The following is a 22,638-nucleotide window of genomic DNA, read 5'->3' as shown; positions in this document are numbered from 1 at the left end:
CAACTTTATTATGAAGCTACCCAATATTGGAGGATAGCTAGAAACTCAAAACTAGATATTGTTTTGGGAGCAGCTTCTATTTCACCCTACTATATCCAGACAAGCGGGGAGCTACTTTTTCTACTATATTTATTTATTTATTACATATTTTTATCTTATCTTCTCAATATTTGTCTTCATTTTTAGTTTAAAATAACTAATGGAGAACATCCTCTGAACACTAGGCAAGGTAGGAAAGTCTATATATTTGAATATAAATATAAATATATATACACACACACATATATATATATCTATAGATATATCTATAGATATATAGATATATATAATATTAGGAAACAAAACACAGTGCAATTCACCCTTGCCTTATGCAGCAGGGAATTTTACAGAATTATGCTGAAAGAAGTTGATAATTGTATACTACAGACTATACATGTACGAGGGTGTAGGGAAGTAAATGCAGTATAAGGGTGATGCAGGTTCAATGTGGTTTCATTTATTTCAAAATGGACTGTAGTGATAATAATAGAGTTTTAGAGCTTTTAAAAGCTTTCTTGCACATCATTCTACTTGATTCTTTTAACCAAAGTGTAATTTAGGTACAACATATCCTTTTTTTGTTTTGTTTTTGTTTTTTACAGATGAAGACATTGATTCTCAGAATAGTTTGGTGGTCTCTATGAGACATGTAAGTAATGAGGAGTTAGAACCGGAATAAAAGTCCTCTTGGTAAATCACATCCTGTTTGTTCCTACCACTTCTCTGTAACTCAATTGGAAGTGACCAAATCTTTCTGACTGGCTCATATTATTCTATCTATAGGAAGAGGTTACCTTTGGTGGTTTATAATCAAATATGGAGTTTGCTTTAGGAATCAGCTGAGTTGTTTACTGGTTTAAATAATTCTACAGTTGTAGAGGTATGTTCCTTTTGAGAATTTAACATGACATTTAATTATTCTATGCTATAGGTCCATTAGTAAAAACCTGAAGAATGGGACAAATTTTAAAAAGCAATAGGGAATACAATGATGGTAATAAATCATAATTACATGGAGAACATGGATACATAGACATGTACTCTATTAGTTTATGAAAGCTGGGACTTTTTCCTCTTTCTCTGTATACGGTGTTCTTCTCCCAGTTCCCAGTCGAATGCCTTACTTTTAAAGGTTTCAGAATAATTGCAGAGGCTTTTTCCTGACTTGAAGAATACAGTTGGCAGCACTTGCTGGAACACCTGTTCAGAGCACGTCGCGGTGCTAAGAGTCACTCTCCTGGGAAGTGATTTCAAGCTATGCTTGTTGGTGGGAGGTTTCCTGCTGAGAACTCTGAAAAAAATCTCTGGCATTCAACTGCAGGGCACTTGTTCCTTGATGATATTTTTGTTATTGTTTTCTGTTTTAGTAACATCTTCCTTCATTAGTGTTTCATAAAGTCAAACAAGGATTCATATCCAGATGTCCATGTCTTCAGCTCAATCTAACTGAAGCAGCTTAAAGTCATTCCAAGACTCTGAAACTGCTTTGGAGAAAAGACAAAGGACTGCATGGGCATTTTATTTACAGTTCATCTTCTTCTTCTTTTTAAATTATTTTCTGTTATGTTATGTTAGTCACCATATAATACGTCATTAGTTTTGATGTAGTGTTCCAAGATTCATTTTTTACATGAGGAGGGCACGTATCATATAGTTCATCTTCTTAAGGGAAACTTCTTTTCCTTCCCTTCTTTCCTTTTCCTTCCTTTCTTCCCTCCTTCCTTCCTTCCCTCCTTCCTTTTTTTCCCCCAAAAGGATAGTACTTTAACTAAATAATACTTACTTTCAACTTCACATGTTTTTCTGAAAAAGGTCACTAACTCCTGTCCCAGCCTCAGCTGAGCCTGTGGTTCATTTCTCATTTGCTGAGTGCTCAAAGGGTCTGTCCTCTATGTGGAGTCTGTGGCCTTCACATGTTGCTCCTTTCCTTTCATTCTGAGGCTATTATTGTGGATCCCCCTTAGTTTCTGCTTCAAACAGAAGTTTTTCTCCTTTGTTTCAAAGTCCCTTATGAAAATATGGTGGGAAAGAACATTTCTTTCCTCTCTGGATGATGCTGATGATGTTGCTACTGCTGATATTTCTAAACTTTCAACGGCATGTGACAGGCATGCAACTGAACAATTTATCAACATCACCACATTTAATTTAGGACAATCCTGTGAAATAGAGGTCATTGTGACCACACTGTAGGTGAGGAAACTGATAGAAAACCAATTTTCCATGGTCACCCAGCCAATAAATGGCAGAAACAGGTATTAAAAGCCAAAACTCTCTAGAACCCAAACCATGCTCTTTATATTTACATTATTTCAACTAGGAAAGCCCATCAAGGCAAGTTTTTGAATGCTCACCGGATAAGTTAGGACAAGCTAAGGTCTACTTACCACAGTCACTCAAAGACCTAAGCTGACAGAAGGTCCTTCATAGCACATGACTTTTTCATGGCCAAGGCGGGAAAAGGGGAGGTGGCAAACTATACTACCTCTGAGAGCTTCCACCTAGATGTGTTTTATGTTACTGTATTTAATTGGGAGAAGCAAGTCCCATGGGCACTCTTGTCTTCAGTGGCATGGGGGATTGTAAATTGACATATGCCTAGAGGGAAAGGAGAGGTAGAATATTTGTTTAAAAAATTCCTTATGATACCCATCATGCTTTAAGTAAGTGTTTTGTCAAAATACAACTTGTTTCTGAAACTCTTAACAATACTTGCCTGAAAAATTCTTCTTTTATTTCATTCAATAAGTTCCTAAAGTTTACTCTATTTAGGAAATCTTTTCAGACTAATTGGATAAGTGGAGGCTGGGTTATGCGTTTCTAATCAGTCGTCTTGGGTCCACCTGCAGTATGTACAGCCCTAACAACTGCCTCATTTGAATAATGGCAATCCTAGGACTTAACTTGTAGCTAAAAGATAAGAATAAAATCATCTTCAAAACATGGAAGTGACTAATGTGGGGACTGACACACAATAGGCAACTGTTGAGTATCAGATTAGATCCTTACTTCAACTCTTCTTTTCCTTCTTTCTTTTCTATGTTTTATCTTGAAAAAGGTTAAAAATATGAGAATTTTTAAATTCCAATTTGAGATTTTTATTACATGAACAGATGATTTCTCTGAATTTCACTTTCTAAGGTCCCTTCTAATGCCAACGTTTTCATGAATTTAAGAAAATTTGTATCACTGAAGAAAAAGAGCTAAATTGTGATCCTTATTGAAGTCCTTTCAACTGCAATAAATCTCTACAGAAAGGAAAACAAGGCATTATAAAGCATAAAATCTAATGTGGGTCTTCTATTTACTGAGTTGTCACCTCTTCTTGGACAAGCTATTGAGACTCACTAACAGCACAGTTTTCCCATCCCATGAGGCATGAAGTAGAAAAAAGTTGCAATACCAGTTGTAAAAAGTCAATTAACTGTCTTCAATTTCTGGAAAATAAAGTGTGAAATTAATGCTTGAGCATGAGGTTGAGCAGTGAAATGCTACTGGATTTTACTCATACACACACAGAGGAGGAGATATTCTCTCACATACTCCTTCATTCAGGATCTTCATGCTTTGTTTTGTTCAAAAGTTTCCATATCATTCACATCCACATCAGAAAACAGAGTGGAATGTATATGAGTGTGATACAAATTGTGCTACATACACAAGGATGTTTCCATACACCTACTATATATATAGCCTAATTAGTAAAATGTTGGAGTCATTCTAATTGCATTTAGTAACTTTGCAGGTGGTTATTATTAGAAAGTTGTTCTTCACAATAGAGGATTCAGGACTCTTTATGGTTGGACACTTCAAATACTGGGTTTAAAGCTCTAAAAATACCCTGGATTTGTTATATGATCAGTGAAATAACCAATGGCTTGATATTTGCTTGCAGCACACCTACTAAGTACAAATGCTGAGTTACTAACTATAGATAATGGCTTAATTGAGAATATAAAGAGGATGCACGGAGGGAAAAATCTAATAATGTATTTTTCAAATGACAGACCATTTTAAATAATAGCTTATTTTCAAGGGACAGGAAAATGAAAGATCCCAACAAAATAAGCTGTTACTATTCAGAGAAATGGGAGCACTTGAGGGTTTGGAACACCAGGAGTTAATGATATCTAAACCAGGCTTTTGAGAATGTGGATGCTGGTGTAAAAGGTGAGAGATTAACCTATGAGTGATGTCAGCAACCATAATAGCTTCAACTGATTCTCCCTAACATAACACTGGGTAACATTCTTTTTTAGTTCAGCTAAGACAAGTTATTAATTTTTTAGAAGTTACTTTTACTAAGTAATTTAAAAGGGAGAGTAAAATAGAACTAGGAAATGTAGAAACTGGTTCTCAATGGCAAAGATTTCTGGCTTTAGGTTCCACTAATACCTAATTGAAGCCCCTGTGAGCTCTGCCATTCAGCAATCAGGTTTTCTCCAGCTCCATTTGTAGTAAGATAAGGAGCTGCTACACGTTGAGTTGGTTCCAGTCCTAGGATGACAGAATCCTTAGTCCTTCCTTAAAGTTGTTTCTGGCTGTGACTTAAGATGTAGGTCATTCTTTCTGCATTTGGTGTCCTCAGGTCCTCTTTGACATACATAGGACCACATGTGGTCTCAGGACACAATATGTTGACTGGACACATAGCCATTCTCAATTTGAATGTCTTGCATACACTTTTCAGAGTTTTTGTTTTGTTCTGTTTGATGTATTCCCATCAGCATTTTGTTAAGGGTAGTTTCCCATTTCACCAGAGCTTCTAAGCTTCCATTTGCCTTCGCCTTTTTCTTTCATTTTGGCAAAACAGGTGGTTGTTTTCCTACCTCATGCAAATCTGCATTCCTTCAGGGCATTTATAACACCCGACACAGAGTTTGTGCTTAATCAATGTTTGCTAATAATTGATAAGAAAAAATTGACTGATATGTCAACTCTAGGAATGATCCAGTCTTCTGGCCTATAAGTAACCAGTCCTACTCCTTGCCCAGATTTTGTTTTGGTGAGTTATTATTCAGATTCTTCTCATGGGAGCTTTTTTGCTTAGAATATTGTCACTAGCATCTCCAGTTTATCAAAAATACTTGTAAAATATAGGAAATACAGAAAAGCAATTTCTGCAAGGGAGAGAAGATAAATAGCATAGTAAATAAAGCCTTGCCAATCTTCCAAACTAAACCACAACGGTAGATGCAGATCCTCAACATGACAGAATCCCTTTCTGCAGCCCTACTGGAGGACATTACAATTTCCCCAACCATGCACAGAAGTCGACCAATTCAGACCCACTAGTTGCAAACTTCTAGGGACAGAGGGTATATCACCTTCTTCTGTCATACTTAGCAATGTACCACAAAGGATAATAAACACAATATGAGAGATCAGGATAAGTATGCAGGATAGACAGGATTATTATTATATGTTATTATACATTATTTCTAAAATTCACCTTTAATAAGCAAGTTAGGGGAGGAGGCAGAGGAGGATGCTTTCATTGCAACTCCCATTCACTCTCCCACCCTCAACAGCCTCCTCTTTATCTTTCTCTCCTTTTGTTCAATCACCAAGAAAACAGGCCAATCAATGCTGGGTAAGTCAGTGGCTGTGTTATTGATTTTCTTCCCATTTGCCACAAACTACTGGTGCCACTGACATAGCACTGTGATAGAATATGTATATAAATATATAATGGAAAATCGAATCACCTGTAAACACTAAAATGTATACATGGTTACTTAATATATTCTGATCTATTTAGTGGCATTTTCTTTCCTGGGTTTTTTTTTTTTTTTCTTTTTTCGAATAACAAGTATTTTAGGAAACTCAAACACTCAAATGTCAAAATTTTCCAAATGACTGTTCACTCGTATCTGGGTACATGAAGACACTATAGTGTAAAAAAAATAAAACTCTCTTGTACTTATTAGAAAATGAAAAAAGGAATTATGTGATATCCAGGATATGAGAGATTCCCAGAGAGATGTCCCTGCCCTTAATGAGAAATCACAGAGAAGGCTGCCATTGCTTGCCTGGACGCCTGGGCTTATCAGCAGGTCTCAGAGTTTAGGCCTCTGCGATATTGAGTGAAGATTATAAGCCAGATGGGCCACAAATTCTGTCAAGCCTTCTTGGCAGCTGCTCTCATTACAAAAGCCAGCCAGCCTTTTCCAAAAATAAGAATGTGAAGCAAATTGGGCTTATAGACCCTTATAATGCAATTGCACGCAGAGATAGGGGCCTGAGCGGGCAGGCAGAAATATTATTGATGGCTGGTGAAAACAGGGAATAAGATGTTATTAAGGCAACTCAGAGATAGATATCGATAGCTAATATAAAGCCTTTATTGGTTTACAGGCTCTAGGAAAAAGGGTTCACAGCTTCGACCCTTTACTTTGCTTTTAATTTCACTGGAGGTACAAAGTTTATGAATAAAACATATCTTCACTCATGATTCTGATATTAGTCACTACTTTCTCTGTCCCTTGTTCACCAGAAGCAAGCAACATACACTAACGACATGAACCTTAAAGGCTTTGACTGAGGAAGAGAATTCTGTGTGTGTGTGTGTGTGTGTTGGAATGAAAGGAAACCATTTTCTTGAAACACTGAAGTTCAAGGAAAATAATAAATTGTATTTAAAAGAAAATTCCCAGAACAAAAATGTTGTAACATCCAAAATAGCCTATATGATAAAAGATAAAGGAACCCACATGACACAATGACTCAAGTGAGGAGGGACAGGTGGGATCATCAAGTTCTCTATAGGTCAGACTTGTAAGAATTGAGGAAATATGGTTCTAATGTGATACTGATGTGAGAATCAGGGATCACATGAAAGAATTAATTATTACTTTCTTCAGATTTTGCATATTGCAAATAGGACTGATCCGTGGTTCCCTCTGTCAACCATCACCACGATGGTGACAGTTTTGCTCAGTTTCTTCCATTCTAGTAGAAAATAATAGCTAAACTGCATGTAAAACTGACTGAACTAATCAACCACCCATTTGATGGGCTATTATGCAATCACTACACTTTATTTCAAAGTATTTATAAAATCAAGGGTGATACAACTCAGTTTGTATTATAATTAGTTAGAAATAGAACTCAATTTTCATTATTCCTCCCTCTTTTCCTTTCCTCCACCCCCATGAAATGCAGAAAGCACAAGATGGCATTGCTTTGCTTATGTCTCTAACCCACTTAACTCACTGAATCAGAATCTCTGTAATCTGAAAGGGCATTTTTACCTGGTGTATGCATCTCATTAGGTCATGAATAGATTTTTCAACTAAAAAGTCACTTGCTCATTTCACAGACCACCCAGCAAGTGGTGGGGTACATTAAAATGGTGTCACTGAGGACCTATTCTTCACACACTTTAAGTTTAAATCCATGCCATTTGTGGGCTGATAAGCAGCTACCTAATATATCAACTGCAAGAATATCTGTAACATGTTAAATTATCTGAAGAACACATGAGAACTTTGAGAAATTATTTAGGTAATAATAGGCACTGGACTGGCTGGACTGACAAGACTAAAACCTATTTATGTAATAGGTCATTTGTTTAAACTTTTCAAATAAGTCATTAGACTCATGTAAGTAGATATCCGTGAAATCTAAATGACTGATTGTTCTTCAAAGAATGTTTCCATAATCTTGGGTTACTGTGGTTATTGGGTCCACATTCCTGGACCCTTTAGTTCTGTGATTGTATGACAATGGTCATTAAAACTGTAAAAAAAAGAAATAGGCAAATGCATCATGCATGTCAAGCTCACATCAATCATGATTTCATTTTTATCTGTATGGTTGAGAATCAAATGATTCTGAAAAGTAGTTACCCAATATTGCTGTAATCATTTTGTATACTTAATCTAGACCCTCCTGATAGTTTGAAAACTCATTGGAGAAAAGAGTTTTAACTTCAAATTTTTTTTAAATTTTTAAAACTTTTGTCTTTTTATCATAACCTGGTGCTATTACAGATACTTAATAGGTAGAGAATATGTGTCCAGGTATTTGCCCATTGTCACATACATTTCCTTAATGGACACCCCTACATGGAAGATATTTTCAGATACTGGCCTTAAACCCACTTAGTTTCATCTGGTGTTAGAGGGATTTGTATTTTTTCTTCTCCCATCTACTGGTTCTGCTCCCCCCAGCCTCAACCTTTACTAAAACAAATCCACAAAAATAATTAAACATCGTATATAACTTCTATAAGGGTACAAGGTTGTAGTGGAAGAAAAGGAGGGTCTCAGATAAAGAAAGATCACATATACTAGGAGAAGGTAGTTAGATAATTTTTTCTTTGCAATACGGACTTAGGAATGGCATAAAATTACAATCAAAATTGCTGTGGCATCACAGGCAAGCCAACAGAGAGAGACCTTTTGTTCTGACAGTTGATTTATTTCAACTCCTACAGGCCCCAGGGACACTAAAATGATGCCTTCTTGCTCTATGGCCTCATTTCTACATCTTATAGTGTCTATGTCCACAGGGCCACTCAGGGGCACAGGATCATTTTGGTGCCTTTCTGCTCTGTGCTGTCCGGTCTTCTTAGCATCAACCCTAACATTGCCTGTGAATTGGCAATTGGTATACAGGAGTGAGAGCTCAGAGGTTCACAGCAGATTACTGAAGTCCTGAGTAAGAAGAAATAAGAAACGTTCTTCTGCACTCCCTGGTCTTGCTAGTATTGCAGAATTCTTTAATCACACTGAAGTCTGATCATATATCCTAGGACAGTATCACCCAATTCTGGCATTCTTCATTTTTTTCCCCACCAAGAACAAAGGCTAGCCCAAGCTTCACTGAGTAGGGAGAGGAACTAACCTGTCTTGATCAAATACTCTAAATTAGACACTCTTGTAGCTACTTTTCATATGTAGTTCCTTAATAAATATAAACTAAATTCCTTAAACCATACATCTAACCACTTATTTCCAAAGTGAGTGCCCAAGTTTGCTCACAAATGCTTCATGAAGTCTCCACTATGTATGTCCAGAAAACATCACTGATTTTTTTTAAAAGATTTTATTTATTTATTTAACAGAGTGAGAGAGAGAGAGATCACAAGAAGGCAGAGAGGCAGGTAGAGAGAGAGAGGGAAGCAGGCTCCCCGCTGAGCAGAGAGCCCGATGTGGGGCTCGATCCCAGGACCCTGAGATCATGACCTGAGCTGAAGGCAGAGGTTTAACCCACTGAGCCACCCAGACACCCCATCATCACTGAATTTGAATCCAGTATAACAGTTCTGAGCTTTTCTTAACTTATTAAAATGCTTTTTCACATTTGACTAAAATGGAACTTACCTTTCTCCATGTACAAAATAAAGTCGTTTCTTGGTTTCTTTGAAGCTATCTTAATGATGGAAATAAGAATCTGTAGATAAAAACAAAAGGGTATGAGAGAAATAGACATTCTAGGTTACTTTAGACATACAGTAATATTTTTAAAAGGAAAAGAACCTGAAAACACTGTAATATTTTCTCATTAGTTATTGCAAAATGAATGAAAACATCAAGTGATTACCTCTATGCTCTTGGATAAAAATGAATGAAGGAAAACATAGATTTCCCTATGAATTTTGATCCAGAGCAGAGCCTTCTGGCTGTTTCCAAAAATAATCCATTTAGAATTCTGGCTTTATTTTGGCAGAAGAAGAACATATCTGCTCTCTCCCCCTTCTACCTCCTCAAAACAAATGAAAACCACAGGAAAAATGAGCATCTGTGTAACGAATCTAAGGTGACCTGTAAATCCCAATCAGTGTAGGAGAAATGGCTACCATAAGCCTTGCGCTGCCTGGACTGGGGTGGGGCAGATGCTATTAGAGGATACCTATAACCATGCATCCCAAAGAGCTGAAGAAGACAGCATTCTTTCCAGAAATCGTATAATGCAGTGGTGAGAAAAACAGCTCTGTTTTTGAAATAAGGGGTTTGGAAGTACACAGACTGATTGTCAAAGATTCTTGAGGCCTCACTCGGCACTAAGGCATAGCTGAGGAAGAAAGACACAGTGTATCAGTATGATATTCTTGAAAACTGTTGCTATCTTTACAGTGGGGTTTTATGAGGACCCTCACAGCTGCCACAATTAGTTATTGAAAGAAAGTGGTAAACCAACTCTCTCTTTCTGCCTCTCTCTGTCTCTATCAGTCTCCAATCTTTTCTTATACAAGCAGTTAAACACATGTATACAGACAGACCTGGCTCAGAGGCTCACTGTTCCCTCACCAGACATCTGGCCAAAGAAGAATGACTTCACACCAAGATTTGTTTATGTTCACATGACTTGTACAAAGGACAGGTATTCAATCCATTGAAAACAGATGAGAACAAGAATTAAAACATTTCCACAGAGCAGATAAATTTGTGAAAAATTTTGAAATTTTGAAAAAAATTGAAGATTTTTTAATAAAACAAACACTCTATGAAACAAACTCTTGAAGACGATATAAGTGGTTTTAAGGACAAAATATTAAGACAATATAAATAGACTTAATAACTTAGAAAGGTATGGGGAAAATAAAATTAAGAACATATTAGAAGCTACAAAACAGGAGAATGACTACTATTGAAAACACAGCCAAGAACATGAAAATAAGCTGGAAAGGTAGATTAAAATTAAGTTAAATAAAAAAAAAAACAGAGTTGAAAGGATTTGTAATATAAAACTAGATATGAACGCAGGAGAAGTAAAGGACTAAATCCATAAATTGGTGTCCTGGTAGAAGGGCAACCAATGAATGAAAAAAAAAAGATATAATTCAAGAAAATTTTCTTAAGAAAAGTAAAGACTAAAATATGCAAGTTAAAAAGGAAAATCATATCCCAGGGAAACGTGGTATGTATCCCCCTGGATATATACAGACTTCAGTGGTAAAGAAAGAAATCTAAGGGCATATAAGACAAATTTTTTTAAAAATCAACTCATCTGAAAAGACAGTAGACTGGCTGTAAACCTCTCCTCAGATACATCCAAAGTTAGAGGCAGTGTTATCTATTTTTCTTTCCAGAAAATACATTGTTTATGCTTTCTTTCCAGCCAGAACTATCATACAGGTTCAGTCAGCTGATATTTTCAATCTTTAATTTAGTCAAGTTTTATAACTAAGAAATAAATGTTTATCCAACTGAGAAGTAAATAGAAAAACATGTAAAAGGATAGAAGGTGAACACAGAATCCATTTAAAAGTAATATGAACATGGGAACAGTGGCCTGAACAAAAGGAGCAACTGATTCAGGCAGAACCCTTCACTTGTTCATGAACTTTCCAAGGCCAGGTGCATGCAATTTGGAGTCAGGGCTTTCAAGTCTTGTATTCACATGTGGTCACAGGTTTTAAATTTTGCAAACAAAAGATATTTTGCCTACAATGGGTAGAACTTTAGTCTCTACCTCAGTTTCCCTTTCTAATATCTTTCCCCTTCAGTTGGAAAAGCCACTGGCATGTTTTGGGAACCAGTTAAAGGAAAGTTGATTTGTGAATATTTTTTAGCTGCAGTTTAGTATGTAATTCACTGTCCTTTCCATGGACTATGGTAGAATTGTCTAACTCCTACCACTCAGTGTTACTAGTGTCAAGTTACAATGTTATAAAGTTAAAGGTCTTTTATCAATGTAAATGCCTAAGCACCCAGAAGACTGTGAGTAGCAAAAGAGAACAAGCTTTGAAAAAGGAGCTAGGCCTAATTCCTGAAAAATCTTTTCAATCATCAAACATTTTGTCACCATCACTGACTCAAAAATGCATGTTTTTTCAGAAAGCATATACTGTTATAAATGTTCTATATTAATTTCTAACATTTTTGGTGGGAATTGTGTAAAAAAGAAATCTTGTCATGTATCAATGCCAAATCAGTAAACCTGCTTGTGTGGGAACTCAGATGCTGGACTGTGTCTTAGCGTTCACAGTGACATAACTTGCCCTGATCTCTAAGGGCTTCAGGTGAAATTGTGTGGCAAATGGCCAGGGCGCAGCAAATAAAACACAAACAAAACATGGATTAATAAGTGACCTTATTAAGAGTGCCTAATCATGGTACAAGAAAATATAAATGCTCTGAAATCGTAAGCTTATTATGAAAGATAACCTGATAAAGATTCTCCTAAATTTCATAAGTATAATATAAATTTGCATACCATTACCAATAACAAATTATGAAGCTGCCAGAAACTTTTCTAGCTATAAAAAAAATAATTGACCATTCTAGAAAAGAGACCGAATTATATTTTTGTTGATACTATAGTAAATACTATAAAATAAATGTCACATGAAAAGGTGATCAAAGTATGCAGCCAAAAATTAAAGGAACAAATGTATTATAAAGGTGTATCCAACTGTTAGTAAAATATGCAATGTCCCTAGATTTGGAGAACCTTTATTTATTTATTTATTTATTTTATTGACATTTCTAATTTGTTGTGAATTCTCGGTCAAAAGAAATAATAGAAATAGAAAGAACAAAAATAGAAAGAAATAATTTTCTTTAACCTACTTTTCCAATTATAGTTTCATATTATTTTAATTAAAGAGAGCCAAATTGTTCAAGCTCTGGGACCTATCAAACCAAGATCTGTCCCTGACTTAGAGAAAAAATACATCTTACATAATATAAATGGCAATGTAGAAATAAAAGTATAACTCATGAAGGAATAGAGGTGTGAAATGGTCAGATTTTGTGTAAGTAGGTTGACTCCTTTGTAATTTTTTATAAGTGACAGTCAATAGACATTTTTAAAAATCTTATAATTAAGTACTATGGGTATATTATTGAAAGTTGTAAGTATAATGACTCAAATACTTATAAAAAACATATACATTTAACTGAAGTTTTAGATGGAGGAAGAAAAAAAAAGAGCTGTGAGAATGAAAAGAATGGTTTCTTTCCCTCTCTTTCATGGAATGGGGTCTCAATTATTATTGATAAAGTTAAAAATCCAAGACAAAGATAAGAATATTTTCTAATGGCATATTGTAAAATCCTTAACATTATTTTCATATGAACTCATTAAACTTCATGTACTCTATGACAATACTAATTTTGGAGAGTGGACAGGAAAATGTGGGAAGAAATGGAAATTATAATCCCTTGTCATTAGTGTTTGGGTGTTAATAAATATTACTTGCTTAAAAGAAATATTAAAGTTACAAATAAGAAGAAACATTAAAAATACACAAATATAAAATAAGAGAAAGCACACTATATAGGGACATCAATGTGTTAAGAAACACTGTAAACTGAAAGTGTAATAAAAATTAAATTTTATAAGAAAATCCTTTAGAAAATAAGAATTCAATTTATTAGGACACTTCTTAATCTAATTATAAAAATCAAAGTTTTCACAAACAATGGATGGTGAACTCTTTCCAAATTTATGTGACAGATCTGGCAAAATAAACCCTGACTAGCACCATCTTTTGCACACTCTTTTATAAGCTTAAAGTTTACAATCCCTCAAAATGATTTCTATCTTCTGTGCATATTTTGTGTGTGCATCAAGAATAAGTATTTCTCTATAGAAAGATGCTTTTCTTAGCTGGCCTTATAAGGGCAATAAAAATTGGATTCTGTTTATAGTTAGAAAATAAATAAGGAATTGCAACTCTTTGGAAATCCATCTATTAAGTAAAGCAGAATGAACGTTCACCATACTTGGGGTGTTGTTCTAGGGCTGACTGAACAGCCATCTTGGAACCAGTGTTAGCCTCTGACAAAAACTGAGCAGAAGTGTGATTAGATCTGGGCGTAGAGAGAAGTGGAAGGATGAACAAATGACTCTTCTCACCATCACCAATCTGAGCCTCAAGAAACACTCATTTTTGCACCCATGACATACCTTCATGATGACTGTCCTATCACACCCACTTTGAAAAATCCACATCAAAGTCAATGCAAACAGACAGAAACATTCACCTTCAAAACTCTTGAACTAAATCACAATCTGCAGGGCGATGTGTGGGGGCAGTCATCTATTTATTTCCAATTACCTGAAAATAGCAAGAAAAATTTGCTTCCAATATTCTTGTACCCCAGCTGCTCGTCAGCTTTCTGAGACATGACATGGAGGGTCATTAATGCCAGAAGCACTTGTTTTCTAGGAGAACTGACTAAATGCTTCTCTGTGCTGGCTGCTGTTGGCTCAGCTGCTACTTGCTCTGGTTGTACTTCAATTTCTCTTTTCATTTTAGATTTTGGTCTCCCTTTTTTTCCCCATTATACTGAGTAATATATGACTCTGAATGATGTGTGTAATAGGAAACTGATGTTATATGTGTACTTTATTGACACAGCTGCCCAAAAAACAGCTTAGCCTATATCTCTAAGTAGTGCAATTTATTGTTCACTATCCCCCACTCACCTACATATAATGGTAAATGAGAGAAGAGAGTGAAGAATTGTAATTTCGACTTTTTCCCCAAACACTGAAAAAGCACCAGACTCCCAATCATTAAACTTGAAGCAAGCTTCTCCCAGGACTTTGCATCTTGAAATAAATGATTGACTGCAATACAACGGTCCATTGGCCTTGGGGTTTCCAGTTCACCCAAAAGGAGGATAACTCAGAGCTGTTATCACCATCACATTATCCAAAAGCCAGAGAATGCCCTCTGAGAATATCTCTACCCCCTTTACTAAGGAAGGAGAGTGATCCACCACCCCCTCCACACTCAATATAGAAACTTTTAAACATCCCAAATTGGCCTATGGTAATGTTTAAGCACTGGGAGAAGAAATTCTTCAGATTAATGTTAGAGGAAATTGTCATTTTGTGCTTTCAGTTTGCAGTTATGAATTATGGTTGATGTGCATTAAGTGGCTAATGTCCATAAGTATCCCCATGGTGTAGGGCATATGAGCTACTGGTTTCCAATTAATTATATTTTATATAAATAATGGTCTGTTTATGTGCTTAAATATTTGTGTGAGAATAGTCAACTGACTTATTTAATTAAAATATATATATTGCCATTATAAAAATGTTTGATAAAAATGTTTGATAAAAATGTAAGTGCAAGCATTGTTTAACATTTTCCCAGAGATTAAACAAAAATGTATTTTTGTGTTTATCAGAGAAATTGGAAGAGAGGGCCCAAGAACTTTTAATGAGGACAAGAACTACCAATAAAAGGAAACAATATTTATATAGATTAAAATGCCAACCTAGCACTCTGCTGGCTACTGAAAAATGGTATATACTTTATGTATTTGTGAGTGTGTGTGTGTATAAATGCGTGTATTTTGTTTACATTTATACAAGAATGTGTATTTTGAAGTGCCAGAATGAGAACACATTATTCTTTGAAAAAGAAATTTAATCAGAAAAATATCCTGCTTGGAAATGAGATAATGGGAATAAAAATGCTATGTAAACTCTAACATATCACACATATGCTAATACTTGTTATCTGAATTGTGTTTATTATTGTAATTATCAATGCATAGTAAAATGATCACTTTCCACTGGAATGATGAGCCATTTCTTTAAGCAGTTTGCCCAAGATATAAGTTGTTCTACTTTGAAGTGTTACATGTTAAAATATGAGTTCATGGCTCCAATGCAGTACTTCAGGTCTTTAATTGTAGAAATTAAACTTTTCTGGTGCAGTATGATCTTTGCTAAACTACCTTGGCTATTTCCTAGTAGCTTTTGTTTTATGTAAATACAGATAATTTTTTTTTATTTGTTTATGTGCCTTCCCAGTTATGTGGTATGCTTGGATTCACCAATGCACAATCAAGATAAAGCTTGTTTGGCTTCTATAAGTCACAATTATCAGAATGGAGAGTCCGGTTTTTCCAATCTGTAATAAAACCACTGATTTCTCTATGTTAATGTATTTCTTTAATGAATATTTATCATGTGTTAATACTCCATGCCAGGCACTCTCCTAACATTGCTAATATAGCTGTGAACAAATAGACAGAGTCTGTCTCCCTGATACACTGGATCTAGTGGAGAAAGAGTTAAATAACCAAATAAATATTTAAACTCTTATCATTGTAAGTACCGCTAGGAAAGAATAAAAGGTTCAGTGAGACAAGGAAAACTGAATGATAAATTTAGAGTAAGAGAGAGAGAGGATTGGTGAGAAAAGGCTCTTCTGAAAAAAGGAAATTTAACAATAGTAGGAGTCAGTCACATGAGAGTGGTGAAACAGCAGGTGTGAAAGGTCTGAGCAGACAGGGGCTTAGAATGCTCAAGGCTAGCCCAGGAAGGTAAGGAGAGGCTGCCTTAATGAAAACACACCAAGGGCTTTGAATTTTGCCTTTGGTGAAATAGAAATCCATAGGGATTAAGCAGAGGAAAATTGTATTAAATACAGACTTATGTAGTCTGGAGATAGAAGGTGGTGGTGCGGAGGGAGAGGTTGTCTTATCTGGCAAGGGATATTTTACAGAAGTCTAGGTAGGAGCTAACAAAGGCATTTCCATCAATAAAATGACAGAATACTTATGTAGACTAAAAAGCCAAGCTACTTTCTGATTTTCTGGTGGGGAAGATAGAGAAGTGTCAACTGACACCAGATATATTTGAACACAAGAATATACAGTATTGATTATAGACTGACTACGAAGAGTGTTAGAGAGACATAGTTCAAGGCTATCATCTAGTAGCAAGATGTACGGAGGTAAGGAGGCACTGGTAGGATAAAACTGTGGAGCCAGCTCAAAAGCTCATTTTTATACTTTTATTTAGTTTGAGATGCCTCTGAGCTATCTTCATGGTGCTAGAAATGCACATCTAAGAGGTTCTGGCACATAGATGGAAAGTAGATATAAATGGCACTTGTTGAAAATATTATAAAACCTATATTACCCTTATTTTATAAATGACAGACTGAGGTTTGGAAATTGTTGAAAAACTTGACCAAGGGCAAAGGGCTAGTGATAAGCAAGCTTCCTGAGTCCAAAGCCAACCTCCTTATCCCATCAGGACTTCCATAATTCCTAGTGCAATGTTTTGTACCTAGAAGTTTTTGATAAATATGTATCAATAACTGATGTCATCACCCAACTTTTTACCTTTGTTTCAATCCTGTCACTCCAACAAATAAGTTTAATGAAGAAAGGGACCACTGAATAAGGACAAATGGTGTTCTGCATAGAATAGTGAAAATGATAGGTCCTTGCTATATACATATTGATTGATACTCTGAAATTAAGTTCATTTTACATTTTTCCCATCAGCAGAATTGCAGAATAACTAGTCAGAATGTACCCTATTCCATGAAAGATTTCGTATTCTGACATTTCAGCAGTATCACACAGTGTTAAGATCAACTTCTAAGATTCTTTATGATAAGACTAATTCTAGAGTTCTAAGTCACTGTTTTATTTGTGAATTGAGTTTGTTAATGTTCCATTTCAGATAACAGGTATATATGTTTCCAAAGTCAATTTCTTTAGGTCAGATTATTCTTCAGATCTCCAGATCAAAATTAATTCATTCAATATTTGCTGAATATCTACTATATCTGGGAATACCGCAAGATGTGATAGAGACAAAAATAAAAATCAGCTATAAGAAACTCAAAATTCAACAGGGAGAACATATAAATACATAAATACACAATAGAAGCAGAGAATGGGGAACAGATACCATTAGCATCGTTAATGGTCAACTTTATGTATCATTTAGATAGGCAATGGAGTACCCAGATATTTGGTCAAATGTTAATCTGGGTGTGTCTGGATGAGATCACCATTGGAATCATGGGACTCTGTAAAGCACATTGCCCTTATTAATTTGGGTAGGCTCTCCAGATTCACTGAAGACCTGAAGCAAATAAAAAGTCTGAGTAAGAGGGAACTCCTTCTGCCTGACTGCACTAAACTGAGGCATCAGTCTTTTCCTGCCTTTGGACTCAAGGCTCTTCTTAGGTCTTAAACATGCCAGGCCTTCAGGCTGGAACTTTCACCATTGGCTCTCCTGGTTCTCAAGCCTTTGGATTCAGACTGGAACTACATCATTAGATCACCTGGGTCTGCCTTTCGGCAACTACAGATTTTGGGACTTCTCAGCTTCTATAATCACATGAATCAATTCTTTACAATAAATCTCTTCATATATTCCTTCTATATGCATCCTATCATATGTACTGTATACTTATATATTATATATAATATGTACATGTACACATGTATACATATGTGTGTGTATGTGTATCCCGTTGTATATCTATCTATCTATCTATCTACCTATCTAATTTGTTCTGTTTCTCTGGAGAATCCTGAGTAATGCAGTGCCTAACTTCAAACCAAATTATGTTTGGCTAACCACCACCATGCTCTATTCAGCCATATGTTTCATTGAGCCACTCATAGTGGTCCCATCCTCCTTTCTAATGATTTCTTTAAATAAGGACATAATTTATAATTTTGGATAATGAAGACGAGTCTGCTTGGCATCTTCTATGAAAACATCCTCTTTGGTCTAAAAAGGGAAAGGATGTCCTCTTCTTGACTTGTACATGTTTGTATTTGATGTTTGAACCCATGTCAATCATCTGGTGACACAATGAAGATGGGAAAAAGAAAAGACTGAAATGACCAGGGTTCTTGATACTTTTACTGACGTGATGAATCAACGAACTCTGGAGCTCCCAACCTTTAGCTACTTATTATGAGGGATAATACATTTCCTTTTGTTTAAGCCATGCTGACTTTCATTTTCTTATGTGTGCCATAAACTGTAAATCTGGTAAATGCTATAATAAAATGTTACGGTAAATCTGGTGAATGCAGCCATAAAAATCACATGGTATCATGAGGGCACAAAAAGGAAGGTAATGCTTTCCAGAATTGTGGCAAGAACTTGAGATTTCAGTATCAGTCTCAGAAGTCCTAAGTTTGAAGTTACTATGGAATACCCAGGTATAAATGTTCTGCAGGTCATTTGCTATTTAAGTCTAGAGGTGAGAAAAGAGCACTGAACCAGAAAGACAAAGATTTGTAAGTTTAGGGGCATGCATTTTGTAGTAAAAGTCTTGATGTAGGTGACATCTTTCAGATTTCAGAATTGCAGAGAATAAAAAGTAAAGAGATACCTTATAGAAAAATGGGAAGTGTCAACCTCCAATAGATGGTCAGAAGAAGAGGAACCCAGAGTGGAGACTTAAAGAAGAAGCCACAGGAAGGTGGAAGGAAAGAAGTAGGAAGGAGTTGTAACACAAAAATCAGATGTACAAATGGATTCAAGTGGGGGAAAAATCAGCAGCAATAAATACCTTAAAATGCTGCAGAAATACAAAAGCAAACATTGGCTAGTGAACTTGGTTATTGGGATTGTGTATCAGTCCAGACTATGTTTGGCTGCATATGGCAGAAACCTATTGTTCATGTAACAAAGTCCAGAAAGAGAAAGTTTCAGGAGTCCTCAGGGACTTCACAACCTCGTCAATGTCCCAGGTGTCTTCATTTTTTCTTTTCTACACAAAGAGCTTTTCATGTTTATGGGCATATTATGATCACAACATGGCTGGTCCATCTCCAGCCTCACATCTACACTACAAGTAGAAAGGAGGAAGGAACAAGTAACAAGGAGAAAAGTGTAGGACTTTTTTTTTTTTTTTTTTTTTTAATTAGCAAAACACATCGTCCCCCAGAAATCCTCTGTAGACTGTCAATTACAGCTTCAAATCTACCAAGGAAGGTGGGTAATGTAGTTTTTTAAAATTAAACTGGCTCATTATTTTTGTAAACATTCTCTCTTTCTTAGTAAAAAAAAGAAAACAGAAATAGGTATTAAAAAGACAACTATCAGAATCTGCCACAGATGTCATTTATAATTTGAGTGGGAACAGTTTTAGAGGTGGAGTTGAGACAAAAGTCAAAATTAAGCCAGAAGAGGGCCAGTTGGAGGAGGAGGATATGATAAAGCAGACACGGGCAGGAAGTTTGCTTGAGAAGCAAAGGAGAGATGGGGTCATACAAATGGATGTTGTGTAAATTTCTATTCATGTTGTTACATATGGGAAAGGATCCTTGGATCTTTCCCCTTTGTACTCCTTTTGCATCTGCAGCTTCAGGAGGCATTAAACAATTGCCAGTGGAATTGATGAACAGTACTGAGATTGTTGAACTTGGGGGTTCAGTTACTAGTCTCGCTTACCCATAAGCCCGAAGTTTGTGAAAGAGAATGATTGCAATGGGCTGAAATGTAGGGAGGTACCAGATCATGTAGGCCCTGTCAAGGCTTCTGTATTTTAACATAGGAATCTTGAGAATCACTGAATGATCTAAACTTACATAGACACATTCAAATTTGCAGTTTAAAAAGGATACGCTTTAGGCCAGAGGTAGGGCTGAAGGTGGGAAGTCAGACTAGAAGTCAAGAGCAGTAGTCTAGACAACAGATATGATTGTTTGGACTGGATTAGTGGTGATGATCACCACATTCCATATTCCTTATTATTATCTAATAGAAATAGTAACTAATAAACCATTTTATTGCTGTTCCTGTGCCAAATATCATTCTAAGTGCTTTGTCTTATCTATATTATGTATTTATATCCTCTCCTCAACCCTCTGAATTAAATGGCATACAGCCCAGTCACTGAGCCATGACCAAGGACTCAGCAGCCTCTCTTTTGCGCCCCCTCACTTCCCGACACCCTGTTCCCCACTGGCCCCCACCAACCCCTACCCTGGTCCTCTGCAGGCTGTTTCTACCAAGGAAAAGGAATGGTAGAGTATGTCCTCCTATACGGAACCTCCTCTCTTTCCAGCCCTTGGCTAATGCAAGTAAGGGTGATGATCTGCTGCCCGTTGGCACCGAGGATTACAGCCATGTAAGAATTCAACAGTGAAACAGCGAGAAGACCCTTACTACTCTCCATCGATGGTTACCTCTATCGATGTTTATGATAAAAAGAAACTAGTGAAGATGTTTAAGAGAAATTTGCTGGGGTGCCTGGGTGGCTCAGTGAGTTAAAGCCTCTGCCTTCGGCTCAGGTCATGGTCTCAGGGTCCTGGGATCGAGCCCTCCATTGGGCTCTCTGCTCAGAGGGGAGCCTGCTTCCTCCTCTCACCCTGCCTGCCTCTCTGACTACTTGTAATCTCTGTCTAGCAAATAAATAAATAAAATCTTAAAAAAAAAATCTGCCTTCATCTCGGGTCATGATCCCAGGGTCCTGGGATGGAGTCCAGCATCAGGATCTCTGTTCAGAAGGGAGTCTGCTCAGGAGGGACTCTGCTTCTCCTTCTCCCTCTGCCCCTTCCCCTGCTCGTGCTCACTCTCGCTCAAATAAATAAATAAAATCTTATAAAAAAAAAAAAGAAAGAAAGAAGAAGTTTGCCTGCCAGTGGTCCTATAATTGAGCATCCAGAATATGAAGTAATTCCAATACAGGGTGAACAGTGCAAGAACATATGCCAGTTCCTCATAGAGACTGGACTGGCTAAGGATGACCAGCTGAAGTTTCATCGGTTTTAAGTGCTTTTGATTCACTGAAGCTTAAGTGAGGATTTCCTTGCAATGAGTAAAATTTCCCTTCTGTCTTTGTAACAAATTTAAAAATCTCACAGCTTCTACAATGTAACCATTTGGGGTCTCCTTTTAACTGGGACTAGTGTAACTCCTTCATGCAATAAACTGAAAAGATTCATGCTGTCTAGTTTTAAAGTCCCTCACTTAAACAGAGGTTAAGCAGTAGGCACCTGGCAATGTCTGGCCTGAAACCAAGCAGTAATGGGATGTTTCTTTTGGTCAAGCCCAGAGCCCCAAGATCACAGAGAGCTATGTATGGCTAGAAGCTCCTTGGCTCTCATTCTTGAGAGTTCCCTGCCCTAAGAGAATGTCACCACCTGAACAACCCACAGGGAAGCTGAGAGGACAGGATGGGGTAAGACAGCAACAGCAGCTGTTCTGCTACAGGGTCAAAGAAAGATCCCTGGTGTCTCCAATCTGACCAGGTAGGCAGAGCTTAGAGCAATATCTTCCTTCTAGGGAGGTGTGATAGGACATCTGGCTTGCCACCAAGGTCTTTTTGGCCAGACATATCCTAGCTAATCAATGTCCAAACAACAGAATGTAAGGCCAACCTTCTATGAGAGTTAAACTTTGACAAGGGAACAAACTTTAGACTGTTGTATCAGGAATGTAACTATCTGTAGAGCTTTCAACTTACTAGCTATGGCTGTCCAATGCCATGTGAAGTAACAGATTTTTTTTTTTAAAGATTTTTTATTTATTTATTTGACAGAGATCACAAGTAGGCAGAAAGGCAGGCGGGGGGCGGCGGGGGGGCAGGCTCCCTGCTGATCAGAGAGCCTGATGCGGGCCTTGGGCCTTGATCCCAAGACCCTGGGATCATGACCTGAGCCAAAGGCAAGGCTTTAACGCATTGAGCCACCCAGGCACCCCAACAGACTGTTTTTTTATTTTTATTTTTTTTATTTTTTCAGTGTTCCAAGATTCATTGTTTATGCACCACACCCAGTGCCCCATGCAATACATGCCCTCCTAATACCCACCACCAGGCTCACCTAACCTCCCACCACCCTCCCCTCCAAAACCCTCAGTTTGCTTCTCAGAGTCCACAGTCCCTCATAGTTCGTCTTCCCCTCCGAT

The 22,638-nt window shown here is 36.7% G+C and overlaps 1 pseudogene; it reads left to right on the top strand.

Annotated features, from left to right (window-relative positions):
• Positions 1 to 12,328: 12,328 nt before the first annotated feature.
• Positions 12,329 to 21,501, top strand: LOC111142730 (annotated as a pseudogene).
• The last annotated feature ends 1,137 nt before the right edge of the window (positions 21,502 to 22,638 follow it).

Source organism: Enhydra lutris, unplaced genomic scaffold (assembly GCF_002288905.1).
Source record: "Enhydra lutris kenyoni isolate GAN:26980312 unplaced genomic scaffold, ASM228890v2 scaffoldscaffold8, whole genome shotgun sequence".
In the NCBI taxonomy this organism is placed as follows: Eukaryota; Metazoa; Chordata; class Mammalia; order Carnivora; family Mustelidae; genus Enhydra; species Enhydra lutris.
Note: the sequence above shows the minus strand (reverse complement) of the source record. Positions and strands in the feature narration are given on the sequence as shown.